Source organism: Coloeus monedula (genome assembly GCF_965178545.1).
Source record: "Coloeus monedula genome assembly, chromosome: 1".
Lineage (NCBI taxonomy): Eukaryota > Metazoa > Chordata > Aves > Passeriformes > Corvidae > Coloeus > Coloeus monedula.
Window position 1 is genome coordinate 44,003,309 of NC_138781.1, and position 26,574 is coordinate 44,029,882.

General features: G+C 39.5%; 1 protein-coding gene across 1 annotated transcript in view; it reads right to left on the minus strand.

Annotated features, from left to right (window-relative positions):
* Positions 1–26,574, minus strand: part of CPNE4 (copine 4) — a gene marked incomplete at both ends in the record, with an annotated part of 190,701 nt that overhangs the window by 140,873 nt on the left and 23,254 nt on the right. The window lies entirely within an intron of this gene.

Sequence of the window (26,574 nt, forward strand, 5' to 3'; positions counted from 1 at the left end):
AACTGCAGCAATCACGGGACCAGAGGGTCCTTGCCCGCGCAGGGAACACAAACCAACCCATGGGAACGAGGCTGACCAGGGGCATGGAAACCCCGTGTCTCCCCTCCCAGGACCCCACGGCAGGGGGGAGGGCCCCAACAGTCACCCAAGCTCAGAGCTCCAAAGAAGCTTTGGATTTCCTGGGTCCAAGGCTCATGGCAAATCCCATCTGAGGAAAATGTCAATCTGAATTATAACTTTTTAATGTGACTCATACCGCATTCCCTTTGAGAGAAGCAAAAAGCTTCTCTGAAACAAGACTCTCATTCTAAGCCTAATTCCAGGCAGATGCAAAGGCTGTGTTATCCCAAAAACTGTGCTCTTGTGCCAAAATTTATATGATGCCCAGAGCATTGCACTGCACAGTAAAAACCCCATACAAAGCTACGTGATCCCCTTAAGTGAAAGAGTGTTTATTATCTGCAGTGTCTTTTAAAATTAGTAGTAAGACTTCCAGTTGACTTAACACTAGGATGGGAGAGAAAAGCAAGTAAAAAGAAAAATTGCACAGGTAAACACAACCCACCATGGTTGCATAACTTTGCCCTGCTGCAATACTTTTCACACGAAGATTTCCCTTTACAAGCATTAATCAGCAGGATTTGCTCTTGCTTTTAAGTGTACAGAACTTGAAGGAAATTAGTAGACTGTGATGTAAATTTAATTACATTACTATGCAGTAAAATTATGTCCTTGGCAGAAAATGTATATTACTATACTACTTATTGGTTTAAATATTAAATACAACTCTCTTCTTCAGAGCTCCTCTTCTAATTACACTTTTTATTTTCTAACGTACATTTGTCTTCCTAAAAGCATTTGGGAAACTAATGACAACTTCCATATATCCTGGAATATACAGCCAATAATACAGCCAAGTGACATTTAATTTGAAATTTGACATCACTTTAAAATATTAATAAGATCAGGGTAGTTTTACACTGTATATTCATCTCAGTGATTGAAAGTAGCTTGATAAAGTTGGTGCAGGCACACCTTAAAATACGAAAAATTTGTATCAATATGCAGATGAATCTAAATCTATAGAGACAAAAGAATAACACGGATTAAGCTGAGCAGCTAAAGCACAGATTTTGTTGCCAATTATTAACAAAGCCAGAATCTCCTTGAAATCTACCCAAAGGGAGGCAGCTCCTGGAACTCCCTGTGAGAGAGGAAGGATATTATGTCCTCCCACAGGAAGCCATATCATCCAGCTCCTAGAGCAGCTCCACACACAGCTACTGCCAACATCACACCTTCAGCATCAGCTCCCTTGCTGACAATAACTAGAGCTGTCCAAGGCATCGTTATGGATGCAGTATGCAATCACTTGAACTGCTGACAACTCTCTTCCTAGGGAAACTGACATTTCCAACTCACCCTCCCATTTAAATCACTCCATTTTCATTCAATTCACTTCAGTGGCTTGGACCATGGTGGACCAGTGATTGAGAAAAAAATTGTTTAAGTTGTGGCACAATAGCTGTTAAGTCTGAGGAGACGTTAAGCTCTATTTTAGAACCATACTAGTTTGAACAGTAGGAACCAGGACACAAAAGCAGTGTGTGTGTGCAGGAGCAGCAACAAGAGGGTGGAAGAAAAGGTAAAAAATGGGCTTTGCTTTAAACTTAACACCAGAAAACAACACTGAAACACAGAAAGGGCAGAACACCTGGGAAATCCATGGAAGCATGTACATATCATGACCCCAAGAGAGAAGAGGAGCTGAAACACAGCTTTTTCCTAGAGTGCCAACACAGAGAGAACTGAGTTTTTGAATCTGAAAGAAGGAAAATGCCTCCTGTGTTACAATTCCTAGTGTGACTCATGAGAGCAAGCTTGGCATACATTTTTTTTTCACAGAAACATGGCCAGATCAAAAATGTACAAGTGACAGATTTACTTTTTCCAGAACATCAGGTACCAAAGATGTACAGGCTTAAAACTGCAATAGCGACAGACAGTGCAATGCATTCAGTGCAAGACAAGAAGGATGGCAATGGCAAGTGATGAGAAATCCTAAAACTGGCAGAGTTAAGACCCAGTTCTATATTTATTATTTTAACCACATACTGCACCAGTCCAAGCCATCTTTGGAGAGGATGGTGCTGCTTAGTGGTCACAAAGCAGTACAAAAGGTTTGGATACACAGTCAGACTAGTAAGGGCTTGGAGAGTCTTCCCTCAATTTCTGAAGGATGGGTATAGCTTCTTTGCCTGAACAAAACAGAATATTATATTTCTGAGGAGTTCATGAGTTATCAGTAAAACTGTACTAGTCCCTCATTACACTTAATTTCAATATCATACATTGAAGTATTGAATTTTCATCTCCCCGGTCCTACACTCCTTGAAACAAGAGGATGAAACACACTCTGAACCTTCATAATGGAGCACTCTGTTGCAACCATTGTTTTTGTCTCATTATTCTGACTCTGCCTCATCTTCATCACTCAAAGACGAGACACCAAATTAGTCTGTGTGAAAAAGACTGAAGAAAGTATAACATGGTGCTCATTATTGCCACTGACAACTGCTGAAGGTGCAACAGTTCTGTTTAGTGTCAGATTTACAAGAAAGCAGTCAAATCCAAACTCTGGGCTAGCTGAAAGTCACATGCAGTGATGACACAAGGGATCAGAAATTCCAATATAAAAGCAGAGAGCATTTTATGCAGCCAAGAGAATAGGATTAGCAAACTCAGTTCAATCTCATCTTTTCATGTTGTGGGGGGGTTTTTTGTTTGTTTGTTTATTTGGGTTTTTTTATGGGAAGCCATGGGGAAAAATAAAATGGTTGGTTACCAAATGTTGACAGTTGCTATTTCAAACACGTAAATATTGTAGTTACTTTAAAAGTACTAACTGTCTCATTTATTACACATTTATTAATTTCTTTCCTCTTGAAATAATTTTTGGAGACATTTTCATGTAAATGTAAGCACCCTTCAAAATTTTTCATGTATCACTATTTCATTCTTGAAATTTTAACTCACATTGTAGTCAACATTTTTTGCCTGCCAGAAAAATGGAAAAGGAAACAAGCTTTGGTATATTAAAACACTTCAGTGGTAACCAATCCTTCTTAGCACAAGTAAAATCAACTCAGAATTACCCTAACTGTGCAAAGAAAGTGAAACCACTAACACCACATTACTTTTTCCTTGCACCTGTTGAAGTTCATATATAGTGGGTTACCTTAACATTTGATAATATAGCCACCTGACTTTCTGTTTTATAAGTGGAAAAGTAAAGGTACTTGGTCTTCAAAAAACCCTACCATAAGCATGCTATTGCCACTAGAGGTATAAAAAAAACACAGCACAGATCTCATTAATTTCCACTAGACCAATGGACAGAATGTGAAGGACTGAGGCTTTACAGAAAGAAAAATACTGTTATTCATGCAACCTCCACTTTCATAGTTTTTACATTAAAAAAAGCACAGCTCAGATGATCATTCTTAAAAAACAGAATATACTAGAGATGGCTAAGAGAACACTGGTGACTTAACACCTCAGTCTTTCTGTTCTGTTAACAACAGTGATACTTAATTGATGTTATTTGTTCAGTTTTCACAAAAGCCTTATACAGATGTTTATCAGACAGAGCGGCTAATCAATTTAATTTGTCTAGGATGATCTTCAGTTTCTCCCACCAAAGCCAAAGATACTAGCATTCATACTAAAATGTGACTTACTATCTAAAAGCAACAAATCTATCTCTAAGCATCAGATTATTTTCTATGGAGAACTTGAAAGGCTAAATCAGCTGAAACAAAGACAGCAAGGATTCTCATCATTCCCTCCACTTGCATTTGCCATTCACATGACTTTTCTTTGAAGATAAATGCAACTACTTATGCTAAGGAGAAAACAGGTTCAGCACTGAACAAAAAAGTGCATGATAGCCTATGTAGTCTTCAATCTATATGTGCATTTAAACTTTTTAGTATTTTAAAAGTAAATGCCTGTACTCATTGAATATAAATATTCATATCACAAGGAAATTATTTTAAGACAATATTTAAAACTGCAAATTTTTGCTAAACCAGGAAACAATGAAAAACCCTGGTAAAAGGTGCTATAAGATTATGTTTTTACTAGACCCCATCAGGTTACAAAAGTATGTATATACAATATTAAAAGAGATATTTTCTCTCTCAGGAATGCCAAACACCGTTCTTCATGAATATGTATAATTAGATGTTCTCTGTGAGTGAGAAGTAGTAATTAATTCAGTGTTAAACATCACAACCTATTACTTGAACTCCATGGCAACCAACATTGCCAAAAGAGAAAATGAAATTTCAAAGCCTATTTTTAAGCTATTACAGTTACACATTTCCCAAAATTTCAAAGCAAACTTGTTCTGTTTTTGGATACAGACAATTTAAGTTAACTTCTCTAACTGGTAAAAGATTGAAATGACAACTAGTGATTTTTACTTTTATTTAAAAAATGGCTTGATGTCAGTGGAGAGGAAAGTAGCCAATATTCACAGGAGTCACTCTGTGGTACGCACAGCACTCCTAGGGATGTAATCCCAATGGTTTTCACAGTTTCGGACACCTTGATGTCACTGACTGCTCTGAATGAAGCTGGAGCCCTTGCTGGGGTTTTAGGTTCTGACCTTAATGGTCAAACCAGTGATTTTTACCCTTGAACCTACTAAGGATGAAAGTAGGCTGAGGAAAGCCACAGACAATCAGCATATCTCCAAAATATTAATAGTCTGTCTTAAATGGGAATGTTTGTACCTTTGTGTTTTCTTCTTTACTCAAACAAAGCCATAAGGGACTACAACAGAGTTCACAATCTTTGGCTTAGGAAGATGGGAACAGCAAATTGAAAATCAATGACATTCAGGAAGGCAAGTTCCGGCACACAGGGAGGTGTGACTACATCTCTCTAGGAATGCTGGTGTTCAGGAAAAGGGTAGTAAAGAGCGGCATGTCCTCAGAGAAAACATAGTAATGGCAGAAACACAAATCATCCTCTGGCTGGAGCTAAGACAGCATACATAGCTAGAAGACAGATTTGACCACGCACTGAGCACATCCTGTACCTTAAATTCAGATGTTTTAAAAGCACCAGGTCAGTCTCTCGAGGACAGGTAAAAAGTACTTTTCAAAGTCAGGCAAGACAAGGCCATAGATGCAATTATCAAAGCATCAGAAATAACAAGAAAGTGTCAATAAGTATTTTAATATAAGAAGAAAGCCAACAAAAGTGTCTGTCTGCTACTCAGTGAAGCTGGGACCTTGCTTAGCAATGTCACAAAGCTGAGATTGGAATGCCTTTTTTTACATAATCATTTTATTAAACATCAATTAGCTCTCATACATAGTACCAGCAACAGATGGTGAGATGTCAGTCTTGATTCAGGTAATAAAAGGATTGAAGAATACCTTGCTTAATCAGACATTTTCAGTTTGGTCTGGCTTTTCTTGAAGAGGTGCTGGCATTTATCTGGGAGGTCCTCTGGGATACACTGAGTTACCAGAAGACTGAAAAATGACAAACAATTAAAAGGAGGAGCCACAGACCTGTAAATTGAACAGCTTAGCTTCAGTTCCCTGAACTGTAACAGAATAAATAATCAAACTACTTTTAAATTCCTAAAAAAGAACCCAAGAAAATGAGTAACAGACAGCATGAATTTGTCAGGAAGAAGACCCATCAAACCAATTTAATTTCCTTCTATGACAAGATAATGGCCTTTGGGGAATGGAGAAAAACACTAGCTGTCATATTGCTTTATTAAGTAGTTTTGACTTTGATTGCATGTGAAATTTTCTAAAATAAGGTGGAAATATTAGGATGCTCTAGGAATGTTTGGAAAAGGCTATTAAAACATACTTGGCTCATCGTGAGTAGAGACATGCATGCATTCAATGATATTCCACAGGGAAGTGTCCTAAGTGTGGCATTATTGAATATTTGTCTCAATGAAATGAAGGATGGAAAAAAAGTTTGTTAAATAGCACTCAGCTGTGAGGGACTTTAACTATATTGGAAAGCAGGACTTCAAAATTCCTCAGCAAACTGGAGAACAGGCCAAATTGCATGTGCTGCTTGTGAGCAATACGTTCTATACCCCTGCAGAAATAATTAGGTACATCACTGCGAGTGAGGAAATACATGGCTACAGGGAAGACAATCTGTAGATCCAAAATGTACACATGACAACTGTTTCATCATACTGTTGGGAAGACTAAAATCATTTTACAGCAGTGTATGAGGAGAGGTAGAGCTTAAGAGATGCACAAAGTAAAGCTTTCCACTCAAATTCAAAAAGGAGCTGGAGCACCCGCTCAGCTTGGTGTATTGTATTTCAAAACAGGAATGACCACCTGAAGCAAGCTCACAGGCAGAATAGTGAAGATTGATCACAGTTTTGGAAAACATGATTTAAGAAGAAGGACTGAACAAAACTGGGCTTACTGTCTTGAAAAGACTGACAAAAATTTACAAGCAGCAGCTACTTCAAAAGAGGAGGAAACAGTCTATTCCTCATGCTCAGAGGATTTAAGTGCTGAAACTGCACAAAAAACCCCCAAGGTTAGATGTAATGGAAAGTAGAATGAAATGAACTTAAAGAGAAACAGAATAGGATGCCTGGGGAAGCTCTGGCATCTCCATCACTGGAGGTCTTGAGGAACAGGTGAGAGAGACATCTGCTTTTAGAGCACAGAAAATGAGTCTTAGGACTTTTCAAGTTCTGCAAAGGACAGACAAAAGGATCCTTTGCAAGGTATCCAGAAAAGAACCAAATCTGGAGGACCTTTTGAAACAACTCAGTATTAGATATGCCTCTGTCCTTACCAGAGTGTGGAACAGGCACAACAGTTCTGCAAAGAGAAGCACTTTTTTTAACACACAACTAAGGCTAAACAAGGCAGTGCTAGGTACTTCAGTGATGCCTACTGCTACAGTCAAAGCACGTTTTGTGTGTCAGAGATTGCCAGATTAGGTTTCATCTAAGAATCAGACCAAGAGAGGGAAATTTCATTAGATACAGGCAACAGGTGAGTATTCAAACAAAAAACCACTCAGTTACCAGGGAGCTCACACCATCTGCTGGATTGCTGTTTCTGCATTCTGAGCAAGGCAGCACTGCCTGAGAATGCAGAAGCTTCTGCCTGTGGTGATTTGAAGATATTAGCAATCCACTTCCAACCCAAAAAGGCAGCCCTTTGGTCAAGTTCTCACTGCAATTCTGTTCTTTCTAAATTATTTCTCAAGAAAGTTTAAAAGACAAATTTCCTTTTCAAGTCACAAGATCAGAGAAGGAAAGAAGAAAAGACATTTGACAGTAAGTGGACAAGAGTCCAAGTTCTGCCAGCAGGCTACTGGATGAGATAAGAAATCATGGAGCTAGGCAAAACTTCTGCTGATTTCCCTCTTGAGCAGATCTATGAATAAAGAGTTGCAGTAATTAGTCAGGTAGCTGCATTCTGCTCAAAAGTAAGACTTCACCAATAAATCTTACCAGCTGAGATTTAAAAGAATGATCAGCATTCTCTCCATTTTCTGAGATGATGCCATTTGGGGAACCTGGAGTTGAAAGTAATTACATTATGGATTCACTTCATACACCACTGAAACTACAAAGCGTCCTGCTCCGTAACTTGCTGATATTCCAAGGCTGCTCCTCAGCTGATAGAAAATGGCCTGACTCTGCCCACTGCAGGGGAGCTATGTGAGTTTAAACTGCTGATGATGTGCATTTACATTTTCATTAGACTACTGAGGAATCTCCACCATATGGGAGTAATCAGTCAAGGAGCACACCTGCTGAAAATGCTAAGACATTGCAGTGGTTGATATTGTACTGAAAAGGACTGAATGAAACATTCATCCATGTATGTCATTTGTGCCATGAGCAGCATTTTTAATGGTTTTTTATCTAATATTCTCACAGAGTTTAGGCAACACCTCCAAAGTGACTAAACCCTTGATGGGTAATCCCACTGAAAATATTTTCCAATAAATGAAATGTGCTGCATTCAGGAGATACCACTAAAATTTACCACCCAAATCATACCACTGTCATCAAAGTGTAGGAAAAAAAATACACCACACCAAAAAAACAGGATATGGAAATGGAAAATGCTGCAGTGCAGTCTAGCACTCTGCTGGCAGTGCTGGGGAGGGACAAGCATGGCAGTATGAGAACATCACCACGTGAAGTGACATGAAACCAGTGGACACGTCATGGAGGTTTTAACATCACTGCTGCTGATGCTGATTTTTACACACCTAAGACTGGCTCAGTAACAGTGACCAAACTTTCTTTCCCAAAGCATGCAGAAGAATGCCTTAAGTACATAACTTGGGAATAATTGCCACATGCAATAAATAAGGCAGTTTGAGAGTGGCACTCGGCCTCTGAGCTGCGACATTTCTGATCAAAGAGCAGTGCACTCTCAGTGAGAGGCTACCACTTTCCTGCCACAAACCACTGCTTTCTCAAGTGGATCCCAGCTTTCAGATACCTACTATGAAATGAGGATATAATTGGCATGACTCAAGCTAGCTAATTTTAAGAAAAGATCTTAGAGCATCCGTAACATATCCTGTAATAAAATGCCATGAGCTCAAAAACATAACCAAAACCACACTGGGTGTTTCCCAGCCACATCTGTGGCTCTCAAGAATTCTTTCCCCTAAATGCTACTTCAACTCTTACTGCTTATTTTTTCACTCACCTGGGCAGCTCAGATGTTTAGGAAGCCAGTGCTATGTGGTGTGAGAAGCTGAGATTTTAAATCAAGGAAAAGCCACTGCATACACCACGAAGGCAGTCGGACTGTGGAGCTGACAGGGCAAGATCCTATGCTTCCAAGTCACAAAATTAATTCTGTTTATACCATTCTTTCTCTTACCATACTGAAGAAATAACTCCAAATAATTAGAAAACAAAAGTTTGCAAAAATTGTACATATGAAGGATGCAGATAAAAAACTCAGAAAAAGTAGGTTTAAAAACTTACTAAAGATATAATTTTTTGAAATACTCCTTTTCTCCACAAAAACACAGGGCCTCTGCATTTTAATGCCTGTCTCCCAAACAGTTTCTGATTTCCTAAATCAGTTTGAGGGCTATTTTAAGATTAATTTGATATGCTATTGCTATTTAATGACTGCCTGGAAATTGCACAGGGGTGTCTAAAGCAATAAAGCCATTAAGTCAGGAAAAAGAAAAAAAAAAAAAGAAAATTACAATGGGGGTTGGAGACTACTCATCAGAAGAAAGATAAAATTATATTAAGTTTGTTTTCTCCCTTGAAGTTTGTTTGCTAATGGTGTGAGGCACATAATAAAAAGACATCCATTATCATATCACACATTCTTCAGATTCTTATTTTTGTGTTTTTAAATACCATGCTACAAAACGTAGAAGTAAGTGACATTTGCTTAAAAGAAAATACCTCTTCCTGAATCAAGTACTGAGACTACAACAGATGAGGGGGATATACAACAATTTAAACCTGTTTGGAAAGTAATTTTTCATTTCTTAGTTCCAAAGATAATGCCTCAAGCCACAGAAGTCAGGAATCCTGTGTTTGCAGGGGTGGGATTTATCCTGAGATCGAAGACACTCAATTAATTATCTATATGTGAGACACATTTCTAACCATCCCCTCTGGAGAGGTCAGAGAGCCATCACCTAGTGTGTCTCTCCCTTCAGATGACATGAATCTGTGTCTCCTTGCTTCCAGGTCTGGAGAATGCAAGGGAGGAGCAGGGTTAAATAAAGTCAGAAAAAAACCAAACCCAAACAGCCAGCAGCTACACAGGAACCCCACGGCCATTCAACACTGACAGCCTTGTCCCTTTCTGCAAGTGCCTCTTGATCAGCTTTGGAGGGCTTTGGAAAGCTTTATCCAAGATAAAGAGGAAGAAAACCTCCAAGCCAAGTGACTTCCTACAAGTTTGGTGAAAATGAAAGACTTGAATTAGCCCTCTGAAGGTCCAGGGCAGTAGGGACACAACTATTTAGTTTTCTTTTTGTTGGTATTTCGATTTGATATGATGCAGAATTAATAATTTCCTCACACAGCAGGAAAAAATTAAGATGGGAGCACACCAGATAAAATGCTCAGCACTTCATGATGTGCAATAATGTTATTGCATATTCATTTTGTTTATGTAGCACTGTCACAAAGCTTAAATAGACACACACAAACCTTGCATTAGGAAAGCATTATTAAAGTTACTAGATGAAACAGACTTCTCCACTTCTCAAGGTTGCCTGTACAACCCTAATTTTGGCCCTTTTGTCTACATCCTTCATAATACGGTTCTTAATTACATGTCCACATCCTCGTTTTTTAACCTAACCTTTGCATCATTCAGCACACAGAATAGATGATGTTCACTTAATGAGCAGCTGTCTTCTTTCTTTCTTCTTGTTGTTCAATGTGTGACCCTTTATCTTATTCACTGTAGATTATTCAAACTGGACTCTCAAAGCAGCATAAACAATTTTGTGGGGGGTTGTGAGCTGTATGATATTAAAGTTCTCTATAATCATGGACAAGATTATCCACTAAAATCTAATAAATCTTGACTAAACATAAGCTTACTGTTTAGAACATGCTTATTAGTTTTTATGGGCGGATTTGTCCAGAGACAGCAATGGGCATTTCTTTCACCAAACTGCTGGTGGGAGGCATTGCCCCTACCCAAAAAAATGAATGCATCTTTGAAGACAGGCAGGACAGCATACTGCATTATTGGTTCTCCCTAGCTGAAGGTTCGATGAGGGCAGAGCTGTAGGTAAAGTCACTGTGTTCAGGCTGGTGCAGCTTACACCATGGTGTGCAGCTCAGGCCTGATCCTGAATGTCAGTCCGGGGATCTGTCCAAAATTTCACATGAAATAATTCACCAGCAGGCTTATACCTATCCTGTAGCATGTCAACCCAAACAGAAGCAGTTTGGCAAAATTGTAAGCAGCTGAGAATAAGTTTTTAGCACAGTAGCATGAAAGGGTGTTTATAGTCCTAGTGCCGATTTTGTTAATAGAGGAGTGTGCTGTTAGCATCCACGGTGGGCTGATTACAGTAAAAAGCACCGTGGTGAACTGAACTGTGACGCTTTCTTGGCACAGAAGCACCGACATCTAACCCAAGTGGTGCTCATCTTGTCAAACTGGAAACTGAATAGCTGCCACTGAGGACAGCAAAGGCAAAGGGAAGTGCAGACCACAGGAAAGCCTAATGCTCTGACAGCTGGCAATGAAAAGGCAAAGCTAAAGTCAATTCTGGGCAAAGATGCCAGCTATTGCTAAATCTTGCTTGACTGGAACATGAGAGAAGTAGGAGCTGAAATTTGCTCATCCTTTGCCTCACTAAGCTGTAGTCTGTAAAGAAGAAGTCAGTCCTTGGAATCTGAAATAGCAATGCCAGCTTCAAAAATCAGGAGTTGCTGATTTTTTTTTTGTTTGTTTTAAAATAGGTACATTGTTCAACAGTTCCAAATTTATGGCATTTTGTGACCTTATGGATATATTCTCTCCTACTTTCTCCACACAAAGCGGAGAATGGAAAAATATTTTAAAAGTGGACAGTCATTGTGTCAGGAAATTAATGCTGGGCATTAAGAAAAGGAATGTATTTTCTGTAATTTTTCCCTGTGGGACTCAAAACATCCTTTTTCCTGGTTAGTTGCCCTTTGTTATTAAGTTGACCTCTGCCTTTCCATAGTGTTAGAGATATGACAGTGATAAGGTTGAAGAAATCTACTGAAAGAAGATTTAGTAGCCCATTTCTCCTGACCTCTGGCTCATTTTCATTTTTTCATAAAACTCTGAACTACACATATTTATTACAAAGCAACTTAGAATAGAAGCACAGGCACTGAGGTTCAGCCATTGCACTTCTGAAAATGAAGTGGATGCATTGATCTAGAAACACAGATGTCTTTGAATGTGAACCATTAAAACTCTGCCCATAGCAGGAATCTCCTGCAACAGGAAGCATAATCTGGTAGAATTTTGTTTCATATTCATTTAGATTCCAGTAGTTACAGCATTGTACAATGAATTGGGTGTTTTCCAGAGAGTATGTCCTGGGAAACTATTCAAGAAGGAATGATAAATAGATCGGTGAACTTATATTTCCATGTCAGTAGGAGGACGACAAGTGAGAAATCTGAGAGCGTTGCTGGGGTGATAAAAGGATATTTAATAGCAACCAAGTATAAAACCCAAATTAAGGATTTGAAAGTCAAACAGGAATCAATTTGACAAATACCAATATAGCAATGTAAATGTAAATTATCCATTACTCTCATTTCCTAGGGGACTGAGAGTTTATCAGATTTATGCATCCTCTTGGTTAGATACTGTGCCAAACAGCAGTTAGGATTTCTGAACAGCCAGAGCTACACACGGCATGACTAATGGCAACAAGGCACTGGACCAGAAGCCCAGAAGTTTGCCACCCACATTTCTGCAGCCTGCTTGGGGAAATCAAGCTTCAAACTGGGAAGCCAGAGCAGCACTCCACCCTTGTAAAACAAAAGCAGCTGACTGTACACCACACAGATTATACATCTTTGACAAACTGTGCTTTCTCAAGCTCGTTCAGCACAAAAGATGCAGCTGTAATGCTCTGGATTTGCACTGAAGCTGGCAACTGCTCCACTCTCACCCTCCCTGTCTCTCCTCCCAGCACCTCCAGTCTGTGAGCAGTGGCTGTGGTAATCCAACGTTTTAAAATAATACATGTGGGTGTCTGGGGAAACACAAATAGGTCCATATCTTCCCTGAGAACTCCAGAGCTGGACACAGTACTTCAGGTGGCGTCTCACCAGAGAAACGAAGAGGGGGAGAATCACCTCTCTCAACCTGCTGGCCATGTTTCTTGTTGTGCAGTCCAGAATATGGTTGGCCTTGTTGAACCTCATCTTGAGCACACACTGCTGGCTCATGTCCAGCCTCTCATCCCCCAGCAACCCAATCCTTCTGGGCAGGGCTGCTCTCAACCACCTCAACCAGCCTGTGTTGATACCAGGGGTTGCCCCAACCCATGTTCAGGAACTAGTGCTTAGCCTTGTTGAACCTCACAAACCCTCACCCACTATTTGTATATTTTCCCTCAGATTAGTTTTAAATGGGCATTTATTTGCAAAAAAGTCCCTGACATTTTATCAGGCTGCAGAATCACCTGAATTCCAGTTGATAGGTAGGAAACCACAGCAGCATACATACAGTATAATAAAAGGGCAGGAAGCCCAAGTTTGCTACCATCAGCTGCTCCAATTAACTGCTTAACTGACTATAGTCCTTGATTTTCCTTTCCTTTTAATTCCAAACACCAGGCTGCTTTGGTCCTTCCATCTGTACACTTCCTAGCTCCCAGCTGTGTAGAGGCTTCAGTAGAGTGGATGCCACTAGGTGAAGACTACAATAATTTTATCTGTTGTTCAGCTTAGCTCCAGACAGTGCTGATGTGCCAAAGCATACACCCTTCATGGTGCCTGATGATTATTTTTCTACAGGGAACACCCGTGCAGCAAGAAGAGAGGCTGTTACCTGACATAGGTGACATTTCATAGCCTTTACCCTCCCTGGCCTCAGGATCTGCAACCATCCTGCATCACCATCCAGAGTCACAAGACTCCCCAGCAACAGAAGAGCTTGACCACTGCTGCATGTCCATCTGTCCTGCAAGGGGCACTTCAGCAGCTCTGAACTCTGTCACACTTACAGGTGAGTAAAAACCTTCCCAAAATGACAATGGCAGAGCGGTAGGAGAACACCCTCCTCCTAAGCCAAGTGCCACTCTGCTTGCAATTTTTTCCAGAACAAAATCTACCAGTTTCAGATCCTGCCCTTTAACTGTCTGGATTTCTTGCAAAGCATCCAGTCCCCCTCTGCTCAGTTGGCACCCGGAATCAGAAATTAATGTTTGATTACTTTTCCTCTGCTGCTGAGGGAGGGAGGTAGCCAGAGAACCAGAGCTTTTGTATCTATCCAGAACACATTCTTATCTATTCAAAAGGATGATTAGGAAACTCGAGTGGTACAAAGCCTTAAAATGTAGAAAATACAGAAAGCCAGCAAACTTGATAAAGACACAATTACCTTGCACTTGTAACATTACCCCCTCACATTCACACCAATTTGAATTCCGCTTTTTCCTTTTAAGATAAAATTCCAGTAAGTATTCATGCATGCCATATTTTTTAGAAAAACTGATGAAAGGTATTTGAGAGACAAGTAGTATTTCATTGCTCAGAAACCCATTCCATAATTCAGAAAAAATTTTACTCTTCTCCATACTTACTTAACAGCCTTCAGGAGACCAGTTCCTTGTTATGTATTTGGAGAGCAGCATTTCTTTGCCTGTTTTGCTCAGTCTCTTTTGAGAAGGTAATACAGAGTGAGAGGGGAAAAAACACCACTAATTATTTCCATTTCAGTTTGTTTAGTGATTCCCAGCTGGGAATTACATGTAAAACACAGTCCTCTAGAGACTGCATATCTTCACAGAAGCACCATGGAAATGAAAATATCTGGAGCAATGGGCATTTTGGTTTTCCCAATAAGTTAAATCATAAAATGGTTCATGTCATTGCAGAGAGCTTTATGGGCATCATAAAAGACTTGTTTTTGACAAAAATGGTCCTTCATCATAAAGGCATATTTATGGGAAGGAGACAAACCTTACTCATTACTTATGCCTTGTTCTTCTTCTGCTTGTAAGCACCTAGTTTGGGGAGTGAGAAGAAACAACACTACCTCCAAAGATTCCCCCACCCCTGTAAAATATTTTATTAGGGCTTTAATGAAATTCACACAAGACAGATGGATTTTGAAAAATTTCACTTTTATGGGCAGAAAACCTCAAGAAAATAAACCTCCCTCTCTAATATTCACTGAGGCTAAATGTGGCTGAACTGCCTCCAAAAACCAGTGGGATTTTTTCGCCTCCCTGGGATTCAGCCTAGGACCCAGAGGTAGCATATATGGATCAAGGACCCATAAAAGTAGGTGTTTGGCAGCACACATTGAACTGTCTTTCTCCCTCCTCTTCACACTGAATAAAGAGGGGACACAACTACAGGGAACATGCCTTAGGATACTGCACCAGACACCTGACATACACCTGAGGTAAAATGAAGGCCTGCACCAGTCAGGACTGCAATGCCAAAGAAACTCCTCCATTAAGTCTTCAATTTGTGGCAGAATGGTGCACTGAAGCACATGCCTTGAACTACCTCCAAGTAAAAAACCCTTTTATTCAGCTATATCACTATCCATATCACAACAAACTTGAGGCATTGCTGTTCATTTCAGTGGCCCAATGACATTTTTGAATTCTGCAACTTGCCTGAAATACTCATGTACCAGATAGGGTTTAAGAAACAAAAAAGGAAATTTTACAGTAATTATACCTGTATGTGTTTAAAGACAAAGTTAAAAATTAGATAATGAATCCACAAACTCTAGAAGAATCTGGATCCAAAATTACAGTCAAAGTTTAGGGTTTGTCTTACTGTAGAATCCATTTTTCACCCAGGTCAGAAGCAGCCCCTGAAACGCTGGGGCAGGTTTGGTGGGCTCATGGAGCAGTTTCTCTGGTTATTAGAAACCAATCTGCAAACTGCTTACAAAGCCCACCAACAGAGGCAGACATCAGTGTTAAGCCACAGGCAGGCTATTCCAGAGCATATGACAAAGGAGGGCAGGTCCAGGGAGCCAGCACAGCAGTGCATGGTTTGGCACTCTTGCAAGCACTGGGTGTCTCCACAAAAATCAGATGTAGTTTAAGCTTTTCCATGAAGAAACCTCACCTGTCCTGTGTATTGCTCTGTGCCACCTCGCAGAACCTCTCTACCATTTCTGCCTCTTTCTCTTCTCCTTGATGATAAGACACAAGCCCTGTGGTGTTGTGGGGCTGGATTTGATATCCCATGAAGTCTTTCACTGATTGTGAAGCTTTCCAAAACGACATCTCACAGTATCTTTTCCACTTTCTATTTACATTCACTTAGATTCTTATATGCAGAAGGATATGCACATGTACAGAATCCATACTGAAACTCTTGAAAGCAACTCAACATTTGGATTTCTTGTGGCAGATGCTTTCTTCATAGCCATGTGTTTATCTAGGTCTAACTCCTCAGGGTGAGAGTCATCTGTTCCTTCAGGCTGAAGCAGGCTACCCTTCGCTGGCTATTTGCAGTCGTGACTCTAACCACAGTGTCAAAATGAACCCGTTTCACATGATCAGTTCCTGAGTGACTGGAATAAACACCAGTGATTATAAAAAAATATTCTGAAAACATCCTCTGGTTTTACGTCCCCACCATTGCAAGGGCAAACAGCTATGGATATCTGGTTACCACAGCATATTAATATTAGTTTGTGCCTTCAATTTACATCATTTACAGGTCAGAGAGCATAAATCCATCCTAAAATACTTTGTGTTTCTAATTGTGGGCGTGAAAAAACCATCACCTGAAACATATCTTCTTGCTCATACTGTATACTAGATGTATTCACCCAAACTGCCTTCACCTTGCAAAGAAACAAGGGCAAATATAAACTTCAGTATAAAGCTAAACCACTGCAGGACACTTATTCTAGCAAGTGGACCTCATCTGAGAAATCTTACCTTTAAGGCTAGTAAAAGACTATTATTTGTAAGACACTGGTTGGCATGAAGCCACAGGATTTGCTATTAAAATATGCAAAACCAGAGTGGAAGAGTGCTGTGAGTGTAAATTATGCATGTTTCTTATTAAATCAAATCCCTTTACCTCCTCCCCTCCTCCACTTATTACACAACTTGTCATCTCTTATTTACATGCCATATGATACACAACCCAAATAGAGAGGGCAAACATCCACAATATGTGCAGCAAAGGGAGATATTTGCATTAAAGACATGAATATGCATTAGGAGGCAACACATTCAGGACACATATTTTAAAAGTGAGACTGTTTATTTTGACAAGCTTATTGCTAGAAATGCCACTATGTGCTCCCCCATGCCTCCCAGCATGGAGATTGTTCTCTGACTGAATACACAACACCCGTCCCTAGAAAGAGATCCTGCTAAGCCAGTTTCAAAGCCATGGGCTGAGACGGAAGTCACAACACTGGCAGGTGGAAGCAGGAAATTCTTGGGGAACAGAGGGAGAATCCAATTCACAGCATTCTCTCTTTTCTCTCTTCTTTTTTTTTTTTTCCTCCTTCTTCTTAATGTAATTTTTCTGTAAAATCAGAGAATTTCTCTGCTAGAAAAAAGTACCACTTATGAAATTAGCATTGAAAAAGGCTGGGGTTTGCTTCTGAAATCAAAATAGGAAGCCAGCCTTCCAGGGAAAAAACATAACCCCCTTCTGCCTTCCTTTTCTTCTTTTTTCCTTTTTCTTTTCCCTCTGTTTTTGTCTCTGGATTTCTCTCAAGCAAATGGGTAAGGCCTAAAAGGTTAAGGTTATTACTTGTGATTTAGGTAAGTTTTATGCAGCCCCTTTTATTCCATAATTACTCGTACAACCTTGGGCATTCACTTAGATTACCTGTTTTTAGATTCTACACTTATATAAAGAGCACAACATGCTGTTCAGCCTCACAGAAGTGGTACAAGTATAAATCAGCCCATAAAAAATGTTACATGAAGAGATACATAAGCTAGACAGATAAACAGAAAGAGAAGCCTTCTGGGTCAAGGCACTGAACTCTGGAATCCAGGCTCTGGCACATACCAGCCTTAATTCTCAATTGTATTTAATTCTCAGTTCCTCATCCACTGTTACAAAGGAGTGATGCTTACCCTGCTCTCTAAAAAGCCTGAAGGAATTAGACAGTTTGGAACTAGCAGGCCAAAGTTTAGACAGGAGGTGGCATGCCTGGTTTTCGTAAAAGGGAAATGTTGATTTTCTCATTACATTTTTCAAACATTTATATAAAATTATAAAAACAGTCAAACACACACTTCACTTCCAGCCAAAATGTTATAACATATGGCTGCTTGTTTTCCATTCAAATATTTTAAGATAGCAGCTTCCTCACAAGTCTCTGTCTCCCCCTGCTCAGAGATTTTGCTAACGCTTTGTGAAAGGCATGAAGAAACAAATATTCTGTCTTCTACTCCTCTATTTTCTTTTACTTTGAGTTGATAAAAACTTAGAGCTCCCTCTCCTTTCTGCACATCTACATGGATTTTTTTTCAGCTTTGTCCAGAGTTTCTGAGCAGCTGTCTTAGAAGTAACAGTTAACAAAGTCAAATACGCAAGGCTCTGAGTGATGGGACTTGAAAAATTCACCAGAATGAAGGAACTGAAGCACTTACTCTGTACTACTGCACAGCCTGGGCTGAGCAGTGTGCAGCAATTTTTAATGTGTCAACCCTACAGAACTTGTCAGATGTACTAGAATTTCATAAGGGTTTTGCTGCTTTGTGGAGGTTTTTTTGTTTGTTTTGTTTGGTTTTGGTTGGGTTTTTATGTTTTAGTCTTTTTAACCACATACAACATCACAAATATCCATGGTGTTTTATGGAAATAAATTGACACTATTGCATAAGGTTTACAATATGAGGAGTCTGGTTGATTTTGTTTATTCTTTTCAAGGACAACAAAGGTGAGATGTAGAGAAGGTCTGGGACAGAAAAGACATGGTTTTTATAGGAATGTAACTGATGGTTATTTGACCCTTAACCAACATTATATTCACAGACTTTTAAATTATAAATTCTGATAGGCTTATTGCCTGATCAGAATCCAAAAGAATACACAGAAGTTCAGATAAATTTATAGAACCGCAGAATTGTTTTGGTTAGAAAAGACCTTTAAGATCCAAGTTCAACCATTAACCCAGCACTGCCAAGTCCACCACTAAACCATGTCCACAAAAACATCACATCTTAAGGTCTCTTAAATGCCTCCAGGGACTCCACCACTTCCCTGGCCATCCTGTTCCAATGCTCAATAAGCATTTTGATGAAGAAAATTTTAATAATACCCAATCTAAACCTCCCCAGGTGCAGCTTGAGGCCATTTTCTCTTGTCCTAGCAACTGCTACTTGGGAGAAAGGCACTAATCTGAACTACTTAAACTTTCTGGCCACCAGGAGAGAAATGTGCTATCTATCCTTAAGAGAATAGCTGAACTTCAGAAAATCATGACACTGATTTCACATATAACTTAATGTAGGTTTTTGTTCCATTTAAGGAGTTTGAAACCATGTCTGACACTGGTTTTAATTCATCTGAAATTCACTGATATTTGCTTGCTAAATTCATGATTCAGAAAAAAAAAATTTGTAAAGCAGTCGATGCCATGGGACTTTCAAATATGTCAAGACACAAGAGCCAACACCACCAAACCAGAAGACAGCACAACAATTCAGGAACATTTTCTCTATATAAGTTATGAATCCATAGTTAATGGTAAAAATGTCATGGTAGAAGGACACGTAAAATGGAATCTGTTTTGGTTTTTTCTATGATAGAGTAAGGAGAGACTGTGCTTTGCAATTCTGTCTATCTACAGAGTGCTTCAGGTAGTTATTTTAGATCCAAATCACTGCTCCTAGTGCTGCTCAAGGTGTCACTGGCACTGGAAGCAGGACTGAGGCTCAAAGGCAAGGATGGCTTTGGTGCATTGAGTGATGCATGGGAGCAACAAGAGATACCAAACACCAAATAGGCAAGATCAGCCTTTGGGAAATAACAGGTCCTGAGCTGAGCTAATGAGAAGGTCATCAGGGACTGGGTTCCTGATAATGGCAAAGGAGACATGCAACTTCATCAAACAGTGGATGGTCTCTGCTTTTCTGGATAAGAAAGGGTATCTGATATATCTTCACCAAGTTTTCCAGTACTCACAGAATACTCAAGGGAACACCACAGTTAATTCTGTGAACCAGTAAGTAAGGCCACGAGGTCACAGTCCTACCCTGCAGATATGCCATATTACATTCTTTTTATTTCTGTCTTTTTTGCAGTATCTGCAGTCCTGTACACCACAATAACAGAAATCTTTCCACAGCTTTTGCTGAATCACATATTTTTATGTTACACTCTGTACTGCACGCCAAAAAAGAGATGTGAAATTAACCAAAGTACCATGAAATTAATAAAAAACTCCATAAGCTTTCAATTATTTTTTTCTGGCCAAGAATAATGAAAACTGTAAGCTTTCTTACACAGTTAAACAGTACAGAATCTACTGTTACAGTCATTTAGACTATCAAACTACACCAAAGCACATCAGTGTATGCTACAAGAAGAAAATCTTAAGCATATAGCAGGTCTGCCTAAATACATTTGCAGGACCTTCTTCAGCACTAAATTTACTACCTGTCATATAGTCTCAGGGTAAGAAATAATTTTGACATAAGAGACAAATAAGGAAAGGAAAACAAGACTCTTGATGTTACTTTCTCAAAAAACTGGAAGAACCTAAAACTTGTACCACTAGGCACTTAAATGATAAACCACAATGAAATAACCAACAAAAAAACCCTATTATAAAAAACAAAACAAAACAAACAAACAAAAAGCCCCCAAAACCCAAGCAAAAACCAAACCACTCTTCTGGGGAGGAAAAAGGGGATCAAAGAGTAGCACTTGTCAATATTTACAGTTGCTCAAATTTTTCAGGTTTTTTCACAGGGAAAACCAAAGCTACCTAAATCAGGCAAGCCTGACCCACCCCAGGCCCATTCATCCACACAGCACCATCTACTTCCCATCCTCACTTTTCACAAGCTTCAAAAGGTGTGTGCACAGCCACAAGCTCCAGGAAATGATCCAGCACAGTCCACAAGAAAGCAACAACACACTCTTCCTCATGGTTACTACAGCTGGGTCGTTTTTCCACAGCAGGCTGAAACACAGTGGTGCCAAAATAACCTCACGGAGGGCACAGGAGAAGCAACCCTTTAGAGACCAGGACACAAACAGAGCCACAGAGGACATGCTATCACCTTGAAGGACAGTAACTATGAATGACCACTATGATCATTCAGTTACTGTCCTTCAAGAACTAGTGGTTGCTTAAGGGTGAAAGCAGTCCCTTACTGAAAGCATCCCTAAAACACTGGACTTGCCACAAAAAAATGCTGCCCACTGGTGAGGCTGAATTTCAGAAAGCCCCTTAGCTAAAGGAAAGCTTCCTTTCCACACTCAATGGGATGACACTGATTCCTGCATGATGAGCTAAGAGCATGCATAAATGTTTGTAGGATCAGTATCAAATAACCACATTCCTCTTCAAAAGCTCTCTATATAATCTGCAGGAAGATTCACACCAATTATATATTTCATGACTAATTATTCTAATTAAACTGACTGGGCACATTAGCGATTCAGACAGAAAACAAAATATTCAGACTTTACATTCTCCTCCTCCACACTCCAGTGAAATCTCTAATGTATCTTATGATTTATTTATCTCAACCCAAAGGCAAAAATACTCTGAGAGTTTTATAAAAAATCATCAGCTTCCTCCAGCCTCTTACAAGAAACCCACCCTGTACAGGGAGATGGTGATGCTGTTTAGTGCCATCCTCACGGTTTCATGGTTCCAGTTTATAAAGCCTTTCTATACTGGTGTACACCTCCCCACACCACCTCCGAGCACCACCGCAGTTAGCTGCAATCTGTTACCATGAGCTGCCTATTGGCAGCTTCTCGTATTGCAGCTACTGTACTGCAAAGGTTCTCACTGGTGGGTCCAGGGACTTAATGACACACTTCTGTAGGCCCACCTGCTCACAAGCCCAACTGTATTTGCCTATAAGGGGCTGAGTGCCCTATGGAGAGCAGGAACAAAAATCCCTAATCCCTGTATTTAGGAGAGCTACTACACCTTGCTGAGAATGGATCTTGATGTTATCATACTTTCAAAAATAAAGCTAAGAAAAGACACAGCTGTCTTGTGTCACTTCATATAAGTAAAGCACAATTATATCCCTCTATTGGTATAGTGCTTTCCAAAAACATCACTGGGGTGAAGACTTGTGGTTCAAAGCCAAGTGCTCAGAGTAGTAACTTCCAGAACGGAGACCACCTGTGCAGCCACAGTTTCTCTTTTTGCCTATGAATAATGATCAGCCTTCATTACATGATGATTCCTTCCTTCCCTTTACCTCATTCCCACAGGTCTTCTGTCTCACATGGGGCACAGGGCAGACCATACTCCCAAATGGAGTATTGAATATAACTAAAGGATTGTTTCTTCTTCCCATGCCCCTTTACCCTGCATAAACCAATACACTGAATGTAGTGCAGTGCTTATGAATGTGTTACTGATGAAAAGATTTTCTTCAGATGCTGAATAGATATGGTACAATTGGCAACTTTATGTCTGGTTTGGTTTTTTTTTTTTTTTTTGCAACTTTTAAGTGTCTTCCTGTTGACCTAAGAACCATAGTTGACCATAATTCTCCTATGTGAAAGCAAAAAAGAAAAAAATATATGAACTTAAATGCTTGATAAATCAAAGGAGTCTAGATTCACTTCTTTGTCTGGGTGATATTCTTAAGATGTCTGGCTTTGTAGAACCAAGAGAAGATCATATCTGCAGCTAAATGTGACCAGGAATTGGAACTACTTCAAAATCTGAAGAGCTCAGCACCGTGCTGTTCAAATCAATTCCTTACCAAGTACTCAAATAAAGTAGTAAAAAAGAATAATTTAAATTGCTCTACAAGGTGCTGGCCCAGAGTTACAATTGCTTCTAAAATAAGATCCAGGTGCTCTTAAAAGTCTAACGCAACCTTTTAATTTTAAATTGCTCTTCACTGCATGTGCCATGAATGCTGATCTTTAAAAAGCGTGTCTTAATCAAAACACTCCATATTGCAAGATAATTGGTTATAAAATATAAAAAAAGCTTCATGAAGATGGCCCCAGCCAAGTTAAGTGACAAGCCATGTTTAATACTTTCTCTAAGCAAAAGATAACAAAAAATAACCAAGTAGGTTTTGCTCTCTTTTCTCTGTACCACCAAATAAGCAACTTTCACTCCAAGGTAAGTTACTAGATCATTTCAACTATATCACACTTACTACTACTCAGAGACCCATCAGTATGATTATTTTACTGCAATGACACCTAGAGACTCTTACTATTCTCTGCAAATAAAAAAGAAGATGTATTTTCTGCCTCTAAGAACTCATCGCTAAGTATTTATAAACACACACAACAGCATGGCAAGAAACTGGGGACAAAAATTCACCACAAAAAGCTTGTGCAAAAGCACTACTTTAGATCTGAATTTTCATACATATATTTTTAGAATAAAACTACAATTTGTGAAATCAGATAAAAGGTCCCTGAAAAGTTTAAGAGATCACTTTTAGAAGTGATGGCTAAGAATGTCATACATGAAATCCCTAATTGGTTTGGTCTTTGCATGTTAAGTGTTTTAATTAGTTAATTTTGGGTTAAACAATTTTAATTGAGTGCTAATGTTCACCCATCAGTCCAGGTACAAATATTAAGTTCTGCTGTTAGTGTTTTCACTTGTTCAAAGCAGTTTTTCTGCACCAGTTCCAGTTAAAATCCCCCAGTTAAAAGTATCCCAGTTAAAATCCTTTTTCAACTTTAAACCACTTGTACACTGGAAGAGTTGTTTCTCTCATGTTCTCTGTATACTTTTACAAATGTTTTAAGATGTGTTAGATGTATTTTAATACTTATTTTAAGGGTTTCTACTTTGCTCCTTAAGTCTCAGAACCAGCTCCAAACCCCAGTTTCTAACAGCCAACAGCTAATTTTAGACCTTTAGCCGTTGGCCTGTAACTAAGCTCCATGGCAACCTGAATCTTAATGAGGGCATGTTACCACCCTCACTCCAGCTGCTGCTACCCCCCTGACAACGACGAGCCATTGGTAGACAGAGATGATCTGTCAAAAGGGAAGCACCAATCACTTGGGACCAAAGGGGTGTGCCATGGGCGGTCTGGGGGTGGACTGGGGTGGAGCAAAGGTACTATAAACTAGCGAGTCAGCCTCAGAGCAGGGGCAGATCACTGCAGATTTAGGTGTAGTGGATGCAAGTCCTGGGCACTTAAGGCTTACTCGTATTTAGGAGCTTTTAATAATTTTTTCTTTGGCTTTTGGAGTAGCTAAAAGTCAGCCCAGCACTGCAAGTTATTCCACCAGAGGTCCAGTGCTGTTCAAGCCGAAAGATCTCACGTCCCTGCGCTCCTGGGGCATACCTCTTGAGCCACTAGGATCCCAAATTTTTATATTTTCCGATTTTTGTAATTTTTCAATTTTTCCGTTCTTAATAAATTATTTTAATTTTTCTAAGAGTTGTCTCGTTCCTCACAAATATGTCCATCACACCTATACCTACTGTAATCTGCTGCATGAAACATCACTCTGCAGACACACCATGACCAAGTGGAGGTATTGACACTTTGGCAAAAAGGACCAACAGCGAGAGCATCCATCCAGGTATAAACCTCAGTAAAGTATGATCCCACTGAACTATGTGCCAAGATTTGGGTCCTGTAAGATTATTCTACTGAGAATGAAAATAGGATAGAAGCATAGCATGATCTAGTTTGGAAAATACCTTAAAGATCACCAAGTCAAACCATTAACCCAGCACTTCCAAGTCCACCACTAAACCATATTACCAAGCACCACATTTAAAGAACTTTTAAATACCTCCAGGAATGGTGACTCAATCACTTCCCTGAGCAGCCTATTCCACTGCTCAATAACCACTTCGGTGAAGAATGTTTTCCTAATATCTGACCTACACCTCTCCTGGTATAACCTGAGGCAATTTCATCTTGTTATCTGGGAAAAGAGACTGACATTCAATTCTCTACAAACTCCCTTCAGGCACTTGTAGAGAACAATAAGGTCTCTGAGCCCCTTTCTTTCCAGGCTAAGCAAACCCAGTCCCTTCAGCCATTCCTCAAAGGACTTGTTCTCTAGAACAGAGTGGCTTCTAGAGTTCTCTAGAGTCAGGAAGCTTTGATGCAACTATTTTAAAGCATTCATAAAGAAGTCAAATGAACAAAATTTTCTTTCCTTACAGCCAGACATGTCCTTTAAAATAATCTCAGATCCGAAAGTCTCTTCCCTAGGCTTCTCTTGAGGCCACGCTCTGCTGCTCTCCAAGCCGTATTAAAAGTTTTCATGCTACTGGTTTTTAGCTATGAACTCATTTTGATTCTACATTAGTGTCTGTTCCATCTTGTCTTGCTCTTCACTTTGTCATATTCAAATATACATACCATGCCCAACTAAAACTAACTTGAGCCCTTCCAGCCGGGTCATTCAGGACTTTCAATAGCTCCCTGCTGGGGAAGAACGAGGACCCCCAGAGCTGTCATACAAGAATGCTGGTCACAAAGTAAGGGGTAGCTTGTGATTTTGAATACAGTCTGAAGGTAATATAAAGTTGTGAGGAAATCAACAATAATGTTACGAGAAAGCTCAACCAACTGCTTTTAAAATAAACCCTTGATAAACATTTCTCTTCAGTACTGCGTGCCACAGACCAGTCCTCCTTTGAATTTCATATAACACCAACTTCTGGCAGAAAGAGGATTTCTGAATGACAAACACAGTATGTAACTTGGTCAGCAGCCAAGTTCTATATATGTATTACGTGACCCCGTTCTGTAACAGTTTTTCCTCTCTGCATATGTAATGAAAGGAAAAGGCAGGCAGATGGTCAGTAAATTATGTACCCTCATCACAAAGATCCCCAGGAGTAGCCAAATTTTACAATGCTTCACAAGAGACATCAAGATAAAAGTGTGGGCTCTTTAAATAGACTGACCTCCAACTCTAGCTGAAATCAGCAGAAAAAGCAGAGTGATACAATGAAAAGGAGGAAAAAGTAATTAGCCTGCATCAGCTGTGCTCCAGTTAAATGGGTAAGAGCACGTGGCTGCTTTGAAAGAGGATATCCAGATGGAAAGATGCATACTATGACAATGTAAACTCTGTGAACTTTATCATTATGTCAGAATCTTATTTAAAATTATTCCCAGCTGATACAATTAAAATGTATTCGAAACTACAGACTTCCTTGGTTTCAAAATCACTTAAAGATGCATGTATTCCTTGTATTAGCCTTCTAAAAATAACATGAACATAAATTGCTGATGCCCAGCTTAGGAGAGTATATGTACAGCTCTTCTAAACTATAAAGAAAAAATTTTAATGGTTCCTAAAGTGTTATAATGATTTCTTTCATTCTTTAATGCAAATGATGCAAATTGGAAACATTTCCATCACAAAAGAAAAGCTCAGAGACCAAAATATTATCAAGTTGGAATAGTTACACTGAGTGTGTTGTTTTCTATTAAACCTGGGACTTGCAACCACCTTCTTTCCCACAAAATGCAGGAGCACCTGAAGGTCAGGACATGGCTACTTTAAATAATGACAACATCAGGTCAAACCTGAAAAGCAAGTCTAGGGTATAAATTTAAAAAACAAGCATGCAAGCCCTGTGGCCACTTTATTTTTGGTGCCAATGCAGCAATTCAATGTTCAGCAGCAAATTCAAAACCAACCAAAATATG